Source organism: Coturnix japonica, chromosome Z (assembly GCF_001577835.2).
Source record: "Coturnix japonica isolate 7356 chromosome Z, Coturnix japonica 2.1, whole genome shotgun sequence".
NCBI lineage: Eukaryota > Metazoa > Chordata > Aves > Galliformes > Phasianidae > Coturnix > Coturnix japonica.
The window spans coordinates 27,009,541-27,029,509 of NC_029547.1; the positions used below are offsets into that span (position 1 = coordinate 27,009,541).

At 35.4% G+C, this 19,969-nt stretch overlaps 1 long non-coding RNA gene across 2 annotated transcripts; it reads right to left on the minus strand.

The window, feature by feature from the left end:
* Positions 1-6,707: 6,707 nt before the first annotated feature.
* On the minus strand, positions 6,708-18,731 carry LOC107306131. 2 transcript variants are annotated; one of them, XR_001552006.2, is made up of 4 exons: positions 18,479-18,731; positions 18,072-18,160; positions 11,515-11,595; positions 6,708-6,846 (listed from the first exon to the last, which is right to left on the minus strand). It is a non-coding gene; the product is annotated as an uncharacterized LOC107306131 (long non-coding RNA). The 2 variants fall into 2 exon arrangements; XR_001552007.2 differs by lacking the exon at positions 11,515-11,595.
* Positions 18,732-19,969: the final 1,238 nt, after the last annotated feature.

Consider the following 19,969-nt stretch of genomic DNA (forward strand, 5'->3'; position numbering starts at 1 on the left):
TAATTGCCCTGTATGTTAAGGAGTGGGTAGACTTTGAGTAACTCCCTCTGAGAAACAGTCAGGAATGGGTGGAGAGCCTGTGGGTTAAAGTTAGGGATGGGATCAATAAAGGACAGCTGGTGGTCAGGGTCTACTACAGGCCACCTGATCAAGAGAAGCATGTTGATGATGCCTGCCAGCATTAGTTACAAGCAGTTTCATGTTCATAAATGCTCATCATGATGGGGGATTTCAGCCACCCAGATATCTGCTGGCAAAACAACACGGCAAGCTGTAAGCAATCCAGGAGATTCCTGGAGTCCATTGATGATAACTTTCTGGTTCAAGTACTGAACAGACCTAATAGAGGTGAAGCGTTGTTGGACTTGATGCTCACCAATGTGAAGGAGATTGTTAAAGATAGTAAGATCAGAGGCAGCCTGGGCCACAGCACACAACATTATTGTGTGTGATAACACAGCAGAGGAAGTTTCTGAGAAAGAGAAGAAAATAATCTAAATCCTTCTGAAAACTGGTTTTGCCATAAAAAACAAACAAATAAATAAATATAGTCAGGGGACATTCACCACAAATCCAGAAAATGGCAAGATGGATGTTACCAGATCCTTAAGGATGTGATCAACAAAATAATGGCTATGTCTCCAACACCTAGCAAAAAAGAAACACAAACATTGGTGTTGAGAGCTTTTGGAAAGTCTATTCTGGATTAGGGTCTGAATGTAAGCCATCTCTATCAAGTGACCCAGAGGAAGAATGATTTCACATGGAGCTCTGAGCAACAAGCCTTTGAACAAATTAAACAGGAGATAGTTCATGCAGTAGCCCTTGGGCCAGTCCAGGCAGGACAAGATGTAAAAAATATGCTCTACACTGCAGCCAGGGAGAATGGCCTCACCTGGAGCCTCTGACAGAGTGCACTGTGGGCGTCTCAAGGTTGATCCTCAGTGTTTTGGACTTAAAAAGAGATATTGGCAGTGTTTGAAGGGGTTTGAGCTGCCTCAGAAGTGGTTTGTACTGAAGCACAGTTACTTTTGGCACTCCAACTGTGTGTGCTGGGCTAAATGTACAAACAAACTGTACAAACTCCTACCACATACAGAGTCACGGAATCATTGGAACTGGAAGAGACCACTGAGATCATCTAATCCAACTGCTGTCCCATCACCACCATGCCCACTAAACCATGTCCCTAAGTGTCATTTCTACTCTTTTCTTAAAAACACTCAGAAAATAATTTTTTCCTAATATCCAACAACCTGAACCTCCCCTGGTATAATTGAAAGCCATTACCCCTTGTCATTTAATTAGTTACCTGGGACAAGTAGACAGGTAGGAGGTGAACACTCACCTTATCATGATGCCCTTTCAAGTAGCTGTAGAGAGCCAGTAGGTCTCCCCTGGGCATCCCTTTCTCAAGACTAAACAATTGCAGTTTTCTCACCTGCTCCTCATAAGACTTGTGCTCTAAACAATTTATCAGATTTGTTGCCCTTTTTTGGACAAGCTCCAGGGCTTCAATATTGTTGTGGTGAGAGGCCCCAAAATGAATGCAGTACTCAGTACAGTACATAGTTACTAGATAAAGGACTAAAAAAAATTGAATTCTTGTTCCACAAGCCATTAGCACCTAATGGAATGTTTAAAGATGTTTACAAGTCCAAAGTAATGATGGATCATGTTTAATTAACACATAGTAAAAAATTCACCAAAGTTTTAATAGAAGAAGTTCTTTAATAATTTGGATTCATGTCTAAGAGACAGACTGCCTCCTCCTTTTAATCTTTGAAATGGAGAAGAATTAGATTACAGATGTGACAAACCAAAACAATAAGCTCAGTTACACCACAAAAAAAGATAATTAAGAAAGAATCACACATTTTTTTTTCTAATAAACCCTGGTATAAAGAAGAGAGGAAATTGTGATTAAAAAACAGAGTACTGCTTGAAATGTTTGCAAGTACTGGACACAGAAAATAAATACCAAGTACAGCAGCCTTATGCTGGCCAGATGAGTCAACTCAGAATTCTGAGCGAGATGAGGATTTGCAGAGAAGATAACACTTCCAGCCTTATCTCAATGCTGAAGAGATTTTAGACTTTATTAAGCGCTACCATGCGTTCTAATAGAATTTTATCCTACTGTCTAAAATCATTAGTAAAATACATTCAGTGGTCAAAGATCACGGCAGAATCATTCAAACCTCAAGTTGTTATTCCAGCAATTATTCCTAAGAGCACTTCATCCCAAAAATTCATTATATTTTTAACAGGCAATTTCAGAACACATGAATAAAATGATGTACTGAATAGAAAAAGAATGAAAATCTCCAAACTTGTTTTATCTTACAGGCAATAGTAAATTCAAAATAATAAAGTCATTTTTGGTTTTGTTTGCTTTTTGTTTGTTTGTTTGTTTTTGTTTCTTTGTTTTTGTTTCTTAGAAGCAGATTCATTGCTAGTTTACATTTTTACTGAAAAAGATGCTGGGGTGCTTAGATAGCAAAAAATCAAGAGCATGCAAAAACAATGAAATAGCTGAAGATGTGCAGCATTTGAGCAAAGGGACTTCCATAGGAGATATCATCCTGCCTTTTCACCCTGGGCCTATACAAAGGTAAGACATTTTTCAGTCTCACAACTTCTTTCTCCTGTCTTCTAGACAGCTTGGAATCAATGTTGACACAGATAAACTTTGTAATACTTCACTCAGATGTTTCCTCCTAATACTCCATATACTTGCCTCTTTTTCCAGTGATGCTTGGTATTAAATTGAAGTACTAATGCTTTCCTTTATCACCTCAAGTTAGTATAGCAAAACAAAATCAAACAGCAAATTATTATTTTGTCCTATCCAAGAGCAACATCAGGTATTCTAGCAAGGTGAGCTTGAATAGGAAACCCCAGTCACCCAGGAATCTTTAAATGGGTCACAGACTTGCCTGAAGGCAAAAAATTCAGAATGTCATCAGAGTAGCTGACACATGCTGAAAAGACCACATTGTATAATAAACTACCAGAGAGTGAGAAGCAATATGAGGTGGAAGTCCTCTATATGGAACCCGACATGTCAAGTTGTATAAATGACTGAAAGAGAAGCTGAACCAAGCCAATTTACAGAAGTAAAGGCCATTCATCTAGCTGTAGATATTGCTGAACTAGGGAAGCTGACCGTGTTCTACCTCTGTATTGTTTCATGTATGGTGACTTTATAGGGATGGTTACAAAAAAAGGAAGCCAAACAATTGGCAGTGCGGAAGCAAAAAAATTTATCGTTCCTTAATAACTTAAAAAAAGAACCAAAACACTTTTTTTTTTTTTTTTTTTTGCTTTTATTACATTGATGGAATTGTAAAACATCAAACTCTTCATATTATAGAAGTAAATGAAAATGCAAAATAAGAAGTAGTGAGAAACTTCATAATATTTCAAAAAATGAGAAGCATTGAACCAATTTATAAACCATCTCTCAGTGCCATACAGCTAAAGAAAGGAAACATGATTATCTGAAAGTAAGCATTAAGGAGAGCTCTTCTAAGTTTTAGGGACTATATAACCACAGAAGTTGCTTGCTATTTCTCAAATGCATGTGTTGTATGTATATGACAAATAGACGTGAAAATAAACATATTGTAATATATTTTATGCTTCCTAAAAATAAACAGCTCTACCACTTTCCACTTGTTAAAAGATAGCTTTGAACTCTATACATGAGAGAATACAGGAAGATAATAGAAAAGTAAGTATCCACACAAAGACCCATCAGTTTAAAATTGAAACACACATGTCAAACATCTGCTGCTGCTATTGAATCTGTATCTGAATCTGAACCTTCCTAATTTAAAGTCTAAGGCTAAATAAATAAATAAAAGATAGATAGATAGATAGATAGATAGATAGATAGATAGATAGATAGATAGATAGATAGATATAGATAGATAGATGATAGATCCTTTGCTTATCTGTGCTGTGTAGCCTAATTAACTCATGAAGGGAAGTTTCACAACAGCTTCCATTAGTACTGTTGGATTTAAAGGCCTTCTGTATTTCTATTAAGAACTGTAAAAATGGCTGAACATGGAGAAGTTTAGTAACTAGTTGAATCTTGTTTTTTTTCTTCTACTAGCATGTTTGTGGATACACAATCACATCAATTAAATTTAGTAGAAGGAATATTCATTGAGCAAGGCAACAACCTCAAGGGAAAAAAAAAAAAAAAAAAAAAAAAAAAGAGAATGGGGGGGGGGAGTTTTAAGATAAAAAGCCACTTAAATTTTTTGAAAAAATAGAGTTATTTTAAATTCTACATTAAGATTCTAAATACACTTTGTTCTTGTAAGAAAGCTAAAATAATCCTAGATAAAGCTAGAATGGGCCTGAAAAGGAGAGAGCTTATTTCAATGTGAGTGTCAGTTTGGAAATAACATATAATCTCTTACAACTTTAAGAAGATGGTGTGCAAGGAAAACATCTTGTGATCAGTCAACATGAGTATTTGCTGCAACAGTCGTAACTATCCTAAGTAGAACAGATCTAGAACTTTAACTGTGTACCTGCCATTTCAGCTGCTGCTTCGGACTGAGCAAGTCAGTTACTGAAAGTATAAATATTTGCTATTCAAATGGAAAAGACAGCTGAGAATAGTAATTATATTATTTGTTAGATTGTCAGTAAGCACATACTCAGCAGAAATAAAAATCTCATGTGATACTAAAAAAAAAACCAGAAACAGAGGAGTTTCCATACCTCGCCTTTCTATTATCATGCCATCACATTATTAGTCATTATTATTATACTAATATTTAGACCTCTACTTCATTTTTAAAGAAATGTAAGTACATCTTGGTTTTCTAGTAAAATTCTTCTAAAATGATCTGTATTGTCTTCACACACATTTAAATACTGTAATAAAATCATCTGGAACTCAGTGGAATTTTCAATTTATCTCTCCATTTATCTTATACTGTATATAATGGACAGCACTGTGACAACCATAGTCAGGCAAACACATCGTTCAGAAGATGATTAATGTTACTTAATTCTATTTCTAAAATTTTTGCTTATTACTTGCATAACATTTCTTAAATCTGTTTTTTTCCTACATGTTTATGATAACTTTCTTTCAAGTGGAAGATGTGTATTACACTTCAAAGGAATGCTAGGTCTCATCTGGCTTCTTTTGCAGGAATAAGAATTTTTTAGATAAAAATCAAAAGTGTAGTTCATCAAATCAAAGAATCATAGAATTGCTCAGGTTGGAAAAGACCTTAAAGATCATCAAGTCCAACCACAGAGTAACCATAGTACCCTAACAACCCTCCACTAAATCATGTCCTTAAGCACCACATCCAAATGGTTTTAAACATATTCCGGGATGGTGATTGAAACACCTCCCTGGGGAGCCTATTCCAGTGCTTAACAACCCTTTCTGGAAAGATGCTTTTCCTGATATCCAATCAAAACGCATAAATTCATGTGTTATGGTTTCTCTTTCTTAATAGGATGAAATTTACTATCATTTTCTATGACTTTCCAGGCTTATTTCCTAAATACAGAATATGGGCAAATGTCATTTAATTTCAGCTGCTGAATGACTTGGAATATAATGCAAATTACTCCATACTCATTTCTGGAGCACCTATTTCCATATTTTGAAAAATTAAATAAATGTGTGTTTTGAACTATTTCTCCACACATAAATCTCAGACAACCAGAAATACCCACTGATCTAACTGGAATAAATCAAGCAGGAAAACAAAAAATAAAAAGCAAAACAAACAAACAAACAAAACAAAACAAAACAACAAAAAAACATAGTACAGGAAGATACGGTATTTTCTTTAACTGCAAGTCTTGTTGATTTTTATTCCAAAAAAAGAAAGAAAAATATATAGTTTTAAACATGTATTTCTTGAAATGATATTAAAGCATGAGGGAAAAATTCAAGAATTGAAACACGGTTCAGGAAGAATTCAAGTAAAATTCAACAGTGGAGCTGACCTCCTGCTCATCCTGTTGAGCAATTTACCTCATCTGTAAGCTGAACATATCTACTCACTGCACCAAATTTCTGGCAGAGGAAAATGTGATCGTAACATCTACTTTCCTCTTTTTCCTTTTCTTTTTCACTTATAGGAGCTATTACCCAATCCATGTTTTGCTAGTACATAACTTTTCAAGGATTTATGTGAGATGTGAACAGAGGGGTTGTGAAAACAAGTAGTCAAGTTAATCATTATTTTAATGATTTCAAGGGATAGCCTAACTTCTTTAACCAAACAGGTGGCCTTTCTTCTCTATGAAAGGAAAATATCATCAGATTTGAATGTGCGTGACCTTCCAGGGATTTACTGCAATATTCCTTACAATGCATATTAAAAATATCACTCATAGTTTAAGACAGTGATTAATATTTAATCAGAAAACCAGTGGCCTCATACATACATACTTGAATACATACACACATACATATGTATATATACATATTAAAAATAAAAAAGAAATGGAAAGATGTTGATGAAATACCATGAAAGTTCATGGTCATAGAGAAAGGCTTCTCACACTGACTGAGAAAACTAAATGAACTCAGTGTCTGGTAAGTGAGTTTTAGGACCCTTTTTTCCCCCCCCCCCCCCCCCTTTTTTTTTTTTTTTTTAATAAATTTTAATTTTAATCCACATTTTTGAAGCTCATTCAGGGAAGGACACATTTTATTTTTTATTTTTAAATTTTTGTAAAGATCAAAATCTCTCAGTCATAAATATTATTTCTTGCATTTCTCTTAGTACTTCAGAGTTTCCTGTTAGAGTAAAAATGACAATCCATGGAGATTTGACATCTGAATTCCCCCTGAAAAAAAAAAAAAAAAAAAAACGTTCAAGATTCTGCCTGCTGTGAATAAGGTGATATGCACTGTCTTTTGGGATAATAAAGGTATGATCCTTCCAGATTTCCTAGCGCCTGGACAAAACATCATCGACTCTGACCACCACATCATGATGCTGGTTAAGCTGAAGATTTGAACTTCCAAAGAGAGCACAGAGAAGAGCTCAACATTACTCTTTCAACCTAACAATGCTGATTTGAAGACCATAAAGCACATTATCAATCTGGGCTGGACTGTTCAACCACACCCATTATATGGTCCAGATTTAGCTCTTTCTGATTTCCTTTTTTTTTTAATTTTTTTTTTAATTTTATTTTTTCAGGCCAGTGAAAGGTGAACTGTATGGGTGATGTTTTACTATCAATGATATCAGTATGCTTGCAGCAGCTCTGAATCAGTGTGTCACCTTCACTGGGGCTATTTTTTACAAGCTCAGCATTCAGGCTCTTGTACATCACTGGCAAAAATGCACTGTTAATTGTGGTGACAATGTAGAAAAATAGTGTATTGTAGCTGAGAATTTACTCTATAGAATAGTATTATTGTGTTGGTTTTATCTGTTTTGGTTTCCACAGAAATAAGTAGGGTGCACTTGTTTTGGAGCAACCTACAAGGAATTTTTCCAGAAGAATGCCATGAGGGAATGACATCAATAAAGATGACTTTCACTACATTCCTTTCATTCACTAGTTATGACCTTTTCATATGAGAATATCAAATTACAAAGATAGGGCATTTTCTTGATCAACCCAGTGGTTTTTCTGTTTATTCCCTCTGACTAAAGTTTCCTTAAACATCTTAATTTTTTAACCTGATAAAGCTATTTCATTTTCAAATACTAAAAATGATTTTAATTTTCACTGCTACGTTTCTTAAAAACAAAACCAAAAAAAGGTCAATTACTCTTTGTTGGCATTGTATAATAATTTTGATAAATCTTGGGACATTTGTCACAATAATAGAAAAATAATTATACTCTTCCACAATATACTCAGTCAACATTGTAAATGACTCCCACTGAAGACCAAAGAAGTCTGATCTGATCTATTAATTTTCCTTATTGTGTCAGGTTTTTTGTTTGTTTGTTTGGTGTTTTTGTTTGTTAGTTTGTTTGTTTTGTTTGTTTTTTGTTTTTTTACTTTTTACTTTTTATATTTCCATCTGTAGTGGAATTCTAGGGTCACATTCTGAACCATTGTGTGAGCTACAAGATTACATGAGTGCCTGGAGTGGTGGGGGTGGGGCCTGGAGCCACTCTACTTCCATGCAGTCTGAGTCTGTGCAGGTTCCCCCCTTCCTCCTACCCCTTTTCTCTTCTGTAGCATGACTGTATGAACAGGGAGGGTTACATTCCTCAGCTCATCCCTTTCTCCAAGCTGTTACAAGGAGGGTGAGTTAATTCCTTTTGATATCTTTTCCTATAGCGCCTATTTCTCAAATAAAGGTTTTGTCATTGCCCTCATTTGCCCTACACCATACTATGTTTTGAAGAAGATACCATTATAAAATATTAAAAAATAATGAAGAAAACATAGTTGGATGAAATATTTCTCACTTATAGAGCTGTAATCCAATACTTCAAGGTCAGATATTACAAAATCTGTGGCACGGTCTGATTATCTTTATTACATCTATTACCACAGATGGCAGATGATCTTCACAAATTACTCATATTTTTCACTCTATTTTCTTGTGTAAAACATTTCATTGTTACTTCATCCTGTTATCCTGTATGGATAGAGCATATAGCTGTGTCTAAAAAGCCTATCAACACAGAAAGGTTTTTTTTTGTTTGTTTTTGTTTTTGTTTTTTTTAGGTTGAGAAGTATTTACTTGTAAATAATTCCCTTTTCTTCTCTGAAGTTCCTTCAAAAAGCCATGGAATTCATTTGCACTCTGATTTTAAAAATGCAAAATCTCTTATATCTTCAAAATCAGAAGACAGTAACACTGTGTGTATATTATCAGAAAAGAATTTTCTCCTTACAGTGTTTTCATTCATCAAAAATAAATTTATCATTCTGTCTCATAAGTGGTGCCACAGGGTTAAGGGTAATACTGTCTCTGATATACTGCATGCCATAAAGAGTCATCCTTGATTCAGTATCTTCCTTTTCTGTAAATACCATGCCATCTTATGAAATTAAATGAGTTTTCTTCTCCTGATGACAAGGACTGACAAACTGCAGATCTCATGTAGAGCCTAGGGAACCATTTTTTGGTCATAAGGGCGGGGCTGCAGTAGTCCCAGACCTAGACAAATTAAGGTCTAGCAGTAAAAGAGAGACCTTGCCTTAATAACACAAACTCTTTAATCTTTCTCAATCTCCATATTTAAAATATGTTTATTTTTAAACAGAACAATAGTACTGTCTCCCTTCACCTCCCATTTCCACCCCCGTGTATTTTGACAATGTTGTATGGTGCTTCACACAATAGGATTGCTAAGTGGTTTCAATAGGGATACAAAAAAATAGTGGTATGGAAATACATAAGCTGTCCAGAGCAGCCAACTTCCTCATAGTCACAGAGTCCTCATCCTATTTATGAATGAAAGTGAAAACACTGCTTTCTGAGCCTGCTACCAAATTAATGAAACCTAATGAATGGTAGTACATATAAATTCCAGCTGGAAGCTGCAATAGTAAGGTCACATCTCCACTATGAGGAATGGGTAGAAACAAATTGCTTCAGAAAACTCTGCACTGCATGAAATAGATATAAATGCACAGACAGTGGAAGAAGGGACAGATAGACTGGGAAGAGTATAAAGATGCTGCCAGGCTGCATAGGGTTAGGGTCAGGAAGTCCAAGGCCCAAATGGAACTGAACTTGGAAAGGAGCGTGAAGAACATAAGTCTTCTACAGGTACATCAAGAAGAAAAGGAAAGCCCAAGAAAGCATACCCTACCCAGTGAGCAACACAGGCAGGCTGGTAACAATGGACAAGGAGAAGGCTGAGGTACTCAACATTTTTGCCTCAGTCTTCACTAGTGACTGCTCTTCACACAGACCTAAATGGAATGAGTCAGAAGGTGGGGACTGGGGGAGAAATGTCCCTCATCCTGTAAGTAAATATCACCTTCAAGATTGCCTAAGGAGCCTGAACATTTCTGGGTCCTGATGAGCTATATTCCAAAGTCCTGAGGGAACTAACTGGCTGATTTAGCTGCCGCACCACTCTAGATGATATTTGAAAAGTCATGGTGGTTAGGGGAAGACTGCCATTACTGTAAAAAGGCAATGCCACATCCATTTTTGAGAAGAGTAGAAAGTATGACTCAGAGAACAAATGAACTGTTAACCTCACCTTTGTACTGTGGGAGATCATGGAGCAGATCCTCCTGGAAGCTATGATAGAGAGCATAGAAGACAGGAAGGAGATATAGAATAACCAGCATGGCTTCACATACGGCAGGTCCTACCAACTTAGGGGCCTTTTATGGTGGTGTAACTGTGTCAGTAGACATAGGAAGAGACGCTGATATCATCCATTTGGACTTCTTTTGAACCCTTTGAATGCATTTGAGAAGATTTTTCCAGATTTGACCAGGTGTTGTGGGGTTATCCCTAGATGTGAGTCTGCAACAGGGGGGGCCCAGGAAAAATAAAAAAATAAATTTAATAATAATAATAATAATAATAATAATAATAATAATAATAATAATAATAATAATAATAATAATAATAATAATAATAGAAAGGAGCGAAGGAAAAACAAAAGGAAGAGTTTTGCCATGCGACCTGGCTGGCACCAGGCCACGTACTCTGAGAGAGGGGTAAGGACAGAGAGCTAGCAGATGGTTTTAACAAAGAGAAAACACAATGGCAATGATCTGAGGAGGAATGGTAATTTACTAAATGTAACCAAATCAAACAAAATGAGAGAGACAGGAGTACCCAAAGTTAAGAGTCAAACAGGATAGTGTGAGGGAAGCATGTGCTTTTCCTTGAGGCAAGCTGAGCTGCCAGAGGCAGACAGCGGCTGGGATCCAGCCCAGAGTTCCATCCTCTTTTTTGCCAAACCCTCTGGGGGTCCTACTCCTCCCTCTCCCCTCCCCTCTGGGAACCCTGAATGCCACAAATAGTAGTAAAATGGAACCAGTACAGTAATTCTTTAGCTGCCTCTGTTCTGCATGATGCTCTCACGTGGAATACCAAACACAAAAATCAAACCACAACACCAGGACTTGCCTGGATTTGTCCATCTGTGTTCCTCAGCAAGCTTTGAGACTTAAGTACCGAAAAGTATAACATCTTACCTTTTGAACCTTTTGGAGCACACCTGGAGGAGAGCCACAAAAATGATCCCAGGGATGGAATACCTCTCCTATGAAGGCAGACTGAAAGAGCTAGGGCTGTTCAGCTTGTAGAAACAGAAGTTTCAGGGAGATCTGATAGTACCCTTTCAGAATTTAAAAGGGAGCCATAAGAAAGAAGAGGACAGACTCTTCAGCAGGGTCTGTTGTGATTGGACACAGGGAAGTGGTTTCTAACTACAAGAAGGGAAATTTAGTTTGGATATAGGAAAGAAGTTTTTACAAAAATAGTGAGAAGGCACTAGTACAGGTTGTCTACAGAGGTGCTGGATGCTGCATCCTTGGATACATCCAAGGCCTAGCTGGACCAACCTGTGAGCAATCTGATGTGGCTGTAGATGTTCCCATTGATTGCAGGGGAGTTGGTTTCAACTCAAACAATTCCATGATTTTCTGATGTATCATGAATACAGAAAAAATAGACAAAAACAAAAATAAACACTTAATCATACTGGATCTTTTACTTTTCATTCATACAGTTTGCTTCTGAGAAGAAAATAATCCCTCTTGTAAAAATAACTTTTTTTATTTTTTTCTTCTTCTTTTAGAAAGTTTTGCTTTTCTGCTGGTCTAGGAGACATATATTTACCAGTATGATTTAGAGAAGAATAAGTAGCATACGAAATCCTGCATCACTTCTAATGAAATTTTTTTGAATGTGTGTTTCTTTCTACCCACATTTTCTCATCAGAAGAAATTCTTCTCCAGTAGCTAAAGTTGTTACTACATCAATATTTGCTTAATTATATCAATTGTTATTTAATATTTGTTATTATATTTATTGATAGTGGCACTAACACTTATATATAAATTATTTTACAAAACAGCCTTGTTTGTTCATTTGTTTTTCCCAGTAGAGTGCAAGAATTCAAGGAAGCCAATTTAATACTGCCTAAACCCTTTGACTGCCATATTATGTTTTATTTTGTCTTGGTTTTGACAGTGGACGTAACTCTCCTTAGGCCTCAGAGGATTTTGTATATGTCCTGGTTTCAGCTGAGACAAAATTGATATAATTCATAAAGTCTGGTATGATGCTGTGTTTTGGTTTTAGGAGAAAAATAATGTTGATAACACAACAATGTTTTAGTTGTTGCTGAGAGGTGCTGTACAGAGCCAAGGATGTTTTTCAGTTTCCCATATTTTTATAAAGGGGACAAGCTGCTGGGAGGACATATATCCAGGAGAGCTGACAGAAACTGGCCAAATGAATATTCTTTATGACACCACGTGAAAAACAAAAACAAAACAAAAAAAACCTATAACACTGAGGGGAGTTTGCCAGGGGTCAGCTGCTGCTTGGGGACTATCTGACAGCAGGTAGCCATCTATTGAACTCTTCATCACTTATTTTGTAAATGTATGTTGTTACAATTAATATTATTCTCCTTTCCTGTATAAGCATACCTATACCCATTAGTTCTACCTTTTTTTTTTTAATTTATTTTTATTTTTTCCTAGTTCTCTTCCCATCACACTGGGAAAGGGATAGTGAACAAGAGGGTTTGTTGTGCTTATCTGCCCATCAGTTTAAAAAACACCAGTACACATGTGGTTCTTTCTCCCAATGTCACGTAAAGAACGTGTAATAATCTATTTTTATTCAGTTTAAAAATAAGGAATGAGGCGGACAATATTTTATGTTTAAAACTTAAAGCAAACAACAAACAACACTAACAAAAGCCACCTCCAAAGCAACATTGCAATTAGAACGAATGTATGGATTTTATTCCTATAAATCTTTTCACTGTACGAATGTTTATGACAAAGCAGCATAACTTAATCACAAATTATAGAGCAGAAGACTTTCAGGGGCTCAATGAAAACAAAATCTAGCTTTCATTCAGCTTTCTTCAAACAACACAGAAACAAATACAGAGTAAATTTGATTGCAGTTGCTTTTAAACTGACTTAGTAACAGTGTCGTCCCCCCACCCCAGTATGATATTTCAAGCTATTTTTTTGGCCTCAAAGACCAGTTCTAGTGCTTCAGTGGATTAGGAAATGAGAATTCCCTTCAGAGTTTAAAAATGTTTTTCACCACAGGATACATTTTCCAAAGAACGATAGTTTTGGTGTTTCTGCAGATAGCAACAGCTGAAGTAAATTAGGTGCAGTTTTTTCTATTTCAGTTTCAGAAGTTAGGAGAATTGTTCGAATTCATGGCATGAGTGTTGTGTATCATGTTGAGAACTACTCGTTTCTTCAGTTGCAGTCTTGTCCTGATATAGATTATTTAACAAAATTTTGCTGTAGCCTTCCCTCATAGAACTTTGGCCTTATTCATGCCCTCCTTTCTCTTCACCCCTATCACTAGGATGCTAAAATAGTATTGCAGTAAGTGATTACACACAAATTATGCTAAATGCAAGGAGCTGACTAACCGTATTTTTTTTATTTATTTTATTTTTTTCCCCTACATTTACAGCACTGTGGACAGAAGTTGTACATTTCTAATGAATCAGATAATGGAATATAAATTTCTACATCCCTATATTTCAAAGGCAAATCAAAGTGGAAAAATACTTTTGCTAAATTTTGTAGTGGTAAGTTTTGCTATATAAGAAGAGTGTTTCTTTTAACATGCTTAAAATTAATTACAGAAGGCTTAAGGTACTCCGGAAATTTCTTAAATTCCTTAGTGGACTGAAGTAAAATTTCTCAAACAGTTCAATAACTAAGAAGCACATCATAGTCAGAAATTGCTAAATTATTCATGTAAGTAAATCAAGAGCAAAAATTGTATATTGTTTTTAAAGATTCTAGTGGACTATCAACAGAAGGTTTGTAGTTGTATAGATTCTCAGTGAATGAATAGTACCACAAAGTTGAGGATGTTAGTAATATAATTTGACCTCTTTCCTTCGAGAATACAATGCTGAGAGCAATAAGACAGCAGTAGAGCATAAATAGATCTATTTCGTCAATAAGACTTAGAGTTTTATTCTGTTTAGTCATAAAAGTAGTGAAAAGAATGTCAAAACATCCAGAGCATGATAAAACTGGATATACATGTTGAATTGTATTATACATTGTATATAATCTGTACAGTTTTGTTTTATGCAGTTCTGCATAAGTATGAAGAAATTAATTAATGGACTGTAAATGATGTGATGGATAAACACACTATTAAACTCAAAGAAACAGTATATGTCAATATTTCTGTTTAATCAAAGAGTAGAATATAAGCCTGGTTGCAGGCATAACCTTCCATCCAGAAGTTCAACTTTAATGTCAATTGAAATTTATAAGTTACCCTAGAAAAGTTCCTCTATTATTCACTATAAAGCTTCATGAAGAATGTGGTATTCATGGTAAGATAAGATCTGATTGCTTTGATGTCACAGATAGGGGTTTCTTTATATAATAATGTTGGCATATAGTACAGACAGATGACAAACAGCTGGATTCTCCTTCATTCTCTTCAGCAAATACAGGAAGTACTATAAAGTGACATAGTTCAAAATGCACACTGCCAAGAATGTATTTTCTGAATCCAATATTATTCGATTAATATTGTGTCATTTCACATGTCATTTATATATATATGGTGAAATATATATATATATATGTATGGTGAAATGACACAATATTTATTGAAATATATATATATGCATATGTCTTCAAATATTGCAATACTGTAGGGGACAGAGACCAGAAAAAGTAATTATACACTTGTGCATCCACATAGTGTTCTGTATGTTTATTTATTTTTCACTTTTTAAATACCCAGAACTTACCAGATACCTATGGCTAGAATATCTGGACAAAGAAACAGTATTCATTTATTTCAGCCCTTCAAAAATATTTCTAAAATTATTAAATGAAACAAGAACATTGATATGTATTAATTACGTATAATGGGAGCTGAACTTGGATTTCTTTTTACAGTATGCGGTTAACTGTAATTTGGGGTACAATTTCTGCTACTGTATCAGTACAGTAGTGGTATACCTAATAGTAATCTCACATATTGCGCTATAAAAATCCAGAAGACCAAATAACTCCTTACATGTAGCTAATCTTTTCATGGAAAAAAGAAGGAAAAAAAAAAAAAAAAAAAGTTCAATAATACATATGATATTGAAGTCTTGAGGAGAACAAGTGCTATGCATGTTCTAGACCATACATGCTTACAAGCTATGCAAGATCATAATAACGTATGCAAAAGTCCATGGGGCAAATATAGTCTTGTGTTAGGTTGTGGTAATGAGTGCAAAAGCCCATGGGGTAAACCAACAGAGACAGTATTGCATCCTGCAGACAAGGTCAAGTTTTCACCGCATTTTGTAGTGAATAATAATACTTCAAAAAAAATTTATTTATTTAATTATTTATTTATGAAAAGAAAATAAGAGTTACTTCAAAATGATATTAAAGCAAAATATAACTATTTTCATAATCTATTCTAAATTCTAAAATAAAATATTGCTTTTTTTTTTTCTGGCTGTATTTTAGGTATTTCTTCCCTAAGGATTTAAAAAACACCCTCTACTAATGTACACTAGTGACAACATGTAAACTTCCTCATGCTCTTGACCACCAATTATTTTCATAATCTGTCTCAAACTCCATTTCTGTAGGCACATGTATCTGCACTGAAACAGCAATGGACCTCTTAACTGTGGGTAGGCTTGGTCTCGTTTATAATCTCATCGAGTTATTCATGTTAAAGGTAGAGTACTATTAGAATAAAATTACAGGACAGAACTCACCATAAACAAGAAAAAAAAAAAACAACAAAAAAAACAAAACAAAAAGCTACTGTTGAGTTTCACATTCAAGTCCTATGACCACTGAAAATTATTATCACTCTTAATTATTGCATCTGCTGAACCAGTTAGCAAGTGTAAGACATTACAAAGGTATCACTTAGTGAGCTCCATGGAAGATTATGACAGTAATTTTAATGCCTTCTGTTTATTCAAGGAAGTTAAACACAATGCAACAAACAAGAATTTGTTTATTTTGTTTATATTTAAAGAATTTTTAATCCTTTTAGTGATTAACTCTCTTTCTGTTTCCATTTCATTTTTAAGTGCTACATTACTAAATGCTATCTAACCCTTATAAAGAGGGATTTTAAGATCTTAGAGAGCTCTGCCAAGCTATGAATTACACTTCTTCCTTAAGCAAAAAATAAATAATTCTTCTAACAGGCCTCTTACTCCTCTTATCAAACTACCTTTTATTCTTTCACTTTCTCTCTTGCCTGAATTGTTCTAAAATTTTTCATCAGATTGGAGTGCTGAGAGCAAGATGAAAGGTTGATATGTGGGCTATAGTGCTCAAAACTAAGGCATATAACTGTATTCCAATCGTTCTGGTGAAAGCTGGACTTGGAAAAATGAGGTTAGGAGTCCACAGAATATGGTGCAGACCATATGCCTTTTGCAGATCTCCAGTTTTCTCCTCTTAATTAAAAGTTACTCTAAAAAAGTGGGAGTGTACTTCTACGTAAATCCAACATAATCCTAGCTATTTTGCAATGCCCATCCATGCCTGTAAATAAAAGCTGCAAACTACATTTTTCCAATTTCTTAGATACCGATATCATCATATTATCAAAGTTAATATGACAGTGTTTCTTCCCATGAGAATGAGGTATTTAAATCAGATTGTCTATGACAATGCACAAAACAATGAAAATAAAAAACAGCTAATAACTGACATAGTCTCACTGAAGCTAAAATCATGCTGAGCCATACTACTCAAGATTCTTTGCTTCTCCATTAAAAAAAATAAAAATAAAAAAGCTTTATTTATTTATTTATTACAAATATGATAAATTGTGGCAAGAACATGGGTGCATGGCTGGGAAGGACACTCGTTGCAACAGAAGTGTAATTTTGTGCTTATATTTCCATTTGTGTTTTCATTTCTGAACTAATTTTCATAAATATATAGATCTAGCTATGCAGATTTTTAGAAGTATAGCTTGGGAAAGGATTTTTTTATTTTTTTTTTTTTAAGAGACACAGAAGGATTAAAAAAAAAAAGCTTTGTATGTGAAAGAGATACAGAAGAATAAAAAAAGCTTTATATGTAAGCAGAAGGGAAAAAAAAAAAAAAGACTAGCATGCTAGCATGTAAATAAAGCAAGTTATGTTATACTGTATTTTCTCTAAATCCATCTTCCAATGCATGTATGAATTCTATACACAGGCATATAAAAAGGGCATGGTGATTTTGTAAAAAATATTTTACGCAATTATAATGATTTTGTAAAACTTTAAACATATTCACAAAATTATCCACAACTTCTAATATAATCACATACACAGAAATTCAAAAGGATAATCATGCCAATTAACAATTAATGAGACTACGAATTCATGTAAGAAGCTTCAGAGGAAGAGGAAGTGAGCTGCTATAAAAACTATTTTTTTCCCCCAGAACATCCCATCAAAAACAAGATTATTGGTTGTTGGTGTTTCTAGAACCTAATCTCTAAGTCAGATTTGTTTTCAGTTCATAGAATTAGAAATCACACAAGAATGGGCAAGCGATATATCTTCCTGAAGAGATGATTAAGGATGTTCAAGAAACTTATTTTTCCTCGTCAAAACACACCATCATTTAAAATTTGTATCTTCCTGTATATTCAGTATATAACAGCTGATTTTTTGGCTTGAAAATTGTCTTAAAGAGAAAATTGCTACAGAGATTTTCAAATATTTACACTTTCTCAGAACTTACCTTCTATCTGTAACTTGATCTATGAAATACTATGATTTAAATATGAATATTCACTACCATAGACATCCACGGTACTTACATAAGTAAATACAAGATCTGTTCTCAGTTGCTGGAGGTGGTCATTTATAACAAGACAACCGAAATAAATACTTTGAAAAACAGTGATTTACCTGAAAATAGGTCTTTTGTCTTTTCAGCACTGTAATGGTTTAAGCCAGAAGGAAGCTGAGCACCATACAGCCACTCCTCACTTCCACCTCTGCAAGTAATATGGGGGGAAGAATTACTAATAAAACTACTAATACTTTTAACACTCATTCCTGCTTAGCATCCAAAACCACTTTAGCACCCAAAACCATTAGTGCTCAGGATCCACCTGTCACTCCTGAAAATACAGATGGTTTCTGCCACTCAATGAATCAACAAGTGCTCACCAGCGTACACTGGAGCTAATACTTTTTGGTTCTGATGTACCAGGGAATCAAATCCATGTAGTCCAATAGACTTGATTAACCCTTCCATCTACCTGACTTGAGGCAGAGTCCCCTTAGTCCTGTCTATTGTATACATCACTTACTTGTAAATGTAAACAAGGAAACTTTTTATCAACATCAGAAATAGGATTGGACCTTCTCTGTTTTGGTGACTACCCAATGGAAACTAGATCAGCCATCTTCCTGGAGAATCCCTTTTTTATGGTTGTTCTTTCTCTCACACCAGTGCTCTCCACTTTAAGGTTGAGGTGGATTTTCCATTCTTCTTCCTCATGTCCTCTCCGTGGTCATGCAGGTAGGAGGTACAGGGTGGCTTTTGGTGTCTACCCATTCAAGCTCTGGAACAGTTATTTCCGTTTGCTGAGAGTACTGGTTTGTACTGGTGGGGAGTAGGACAAGTTGTCGTTGACTAGCTAGAACTCGTTGAACAGTTTCTCCACCCAGACACAAGCCCAGAGGAAAGACAAGAGATTTTCTCCATACTGTCAAAGTGCACTAGCCATTCATCCACTCTTGAGTTTTCATTATCTTTCCAAACCACTGCTTACAGTGTTTTGGCATGCAATGATGGTACTCTCTGTACAAAACTCTGACACACAGATCTCAGAAATCTCAAATTATCTGGATCTTGAGATAACTGATATTGTTCAAATCACTATTGTACATCACCTCCAGCACAGACAATTCTCTCAGGTATTCCTTATTTTTCTCCATAGTGGTCCACTGCCTTGGGAAGCAGATCTTTCTTGAACGGATATTTCTCCTTCATGGCAGACAAGAGTCGCCTCCATATGATGAAAGCTTGTGCCCCTTTTTAAATCAGTTTGTCAATGCCACTTTCTGTAGAGGGGAATCTCAGCTGCCTGGCTTTACTGCCAATTATGTCCCGGCTACTGATCCCATTATCCAAATACAGAAACAATCAGGTGACAACATGCTTGTACGAAGAATGATGGCTGAAATCTTTTCACATATACTGCAACTCACTGTTAGGGAATGGGCAGTTAAAAGTACTTTCTCTTCCTGTACTCATAACAGTCCTGCTTCATCCTCATCTTGTCTTTCTATCTTTCCATCTTGATTAGTAGGGGCTGCTATCCTTCCTAAATGATTTTATTTTTTTTTTTTGGTCTTGCGTATAGGGGCAATTGTGATTGGTAAAAACTGGTTCTCTGATTGAACTGCAGGACCTCTTGCTGATGCTGGAGTTGAAGCAGACACAATGGAGTGGAACAAGTGCAGGGCCTGTTGCCTTGTCATCAAATCTTTTTCCCTTTAGTGTACTGAATAGTTTTGAATGGGGCTCAGTAATCATGATTAAGTTCCTAGAACACTGCATTTATTTGATGATGACTGATGCACAGTTATAAATGTAATTGCCTGCCAACTAGCATCCCACCAGCAATGCAAGGGCTCACCCCCCACCAGCCAACATCCTGCAACTCCTAAGGAACAGCTACCTATGCTAACTCTCCAAAGCTTTGTGACCTCCTGCATGATGACACATGGTAAAGAATAATTCAGGCCACCTGCTCTGGCACCACTCCAACTCCCAATGCTATGCTTTAAGGGCA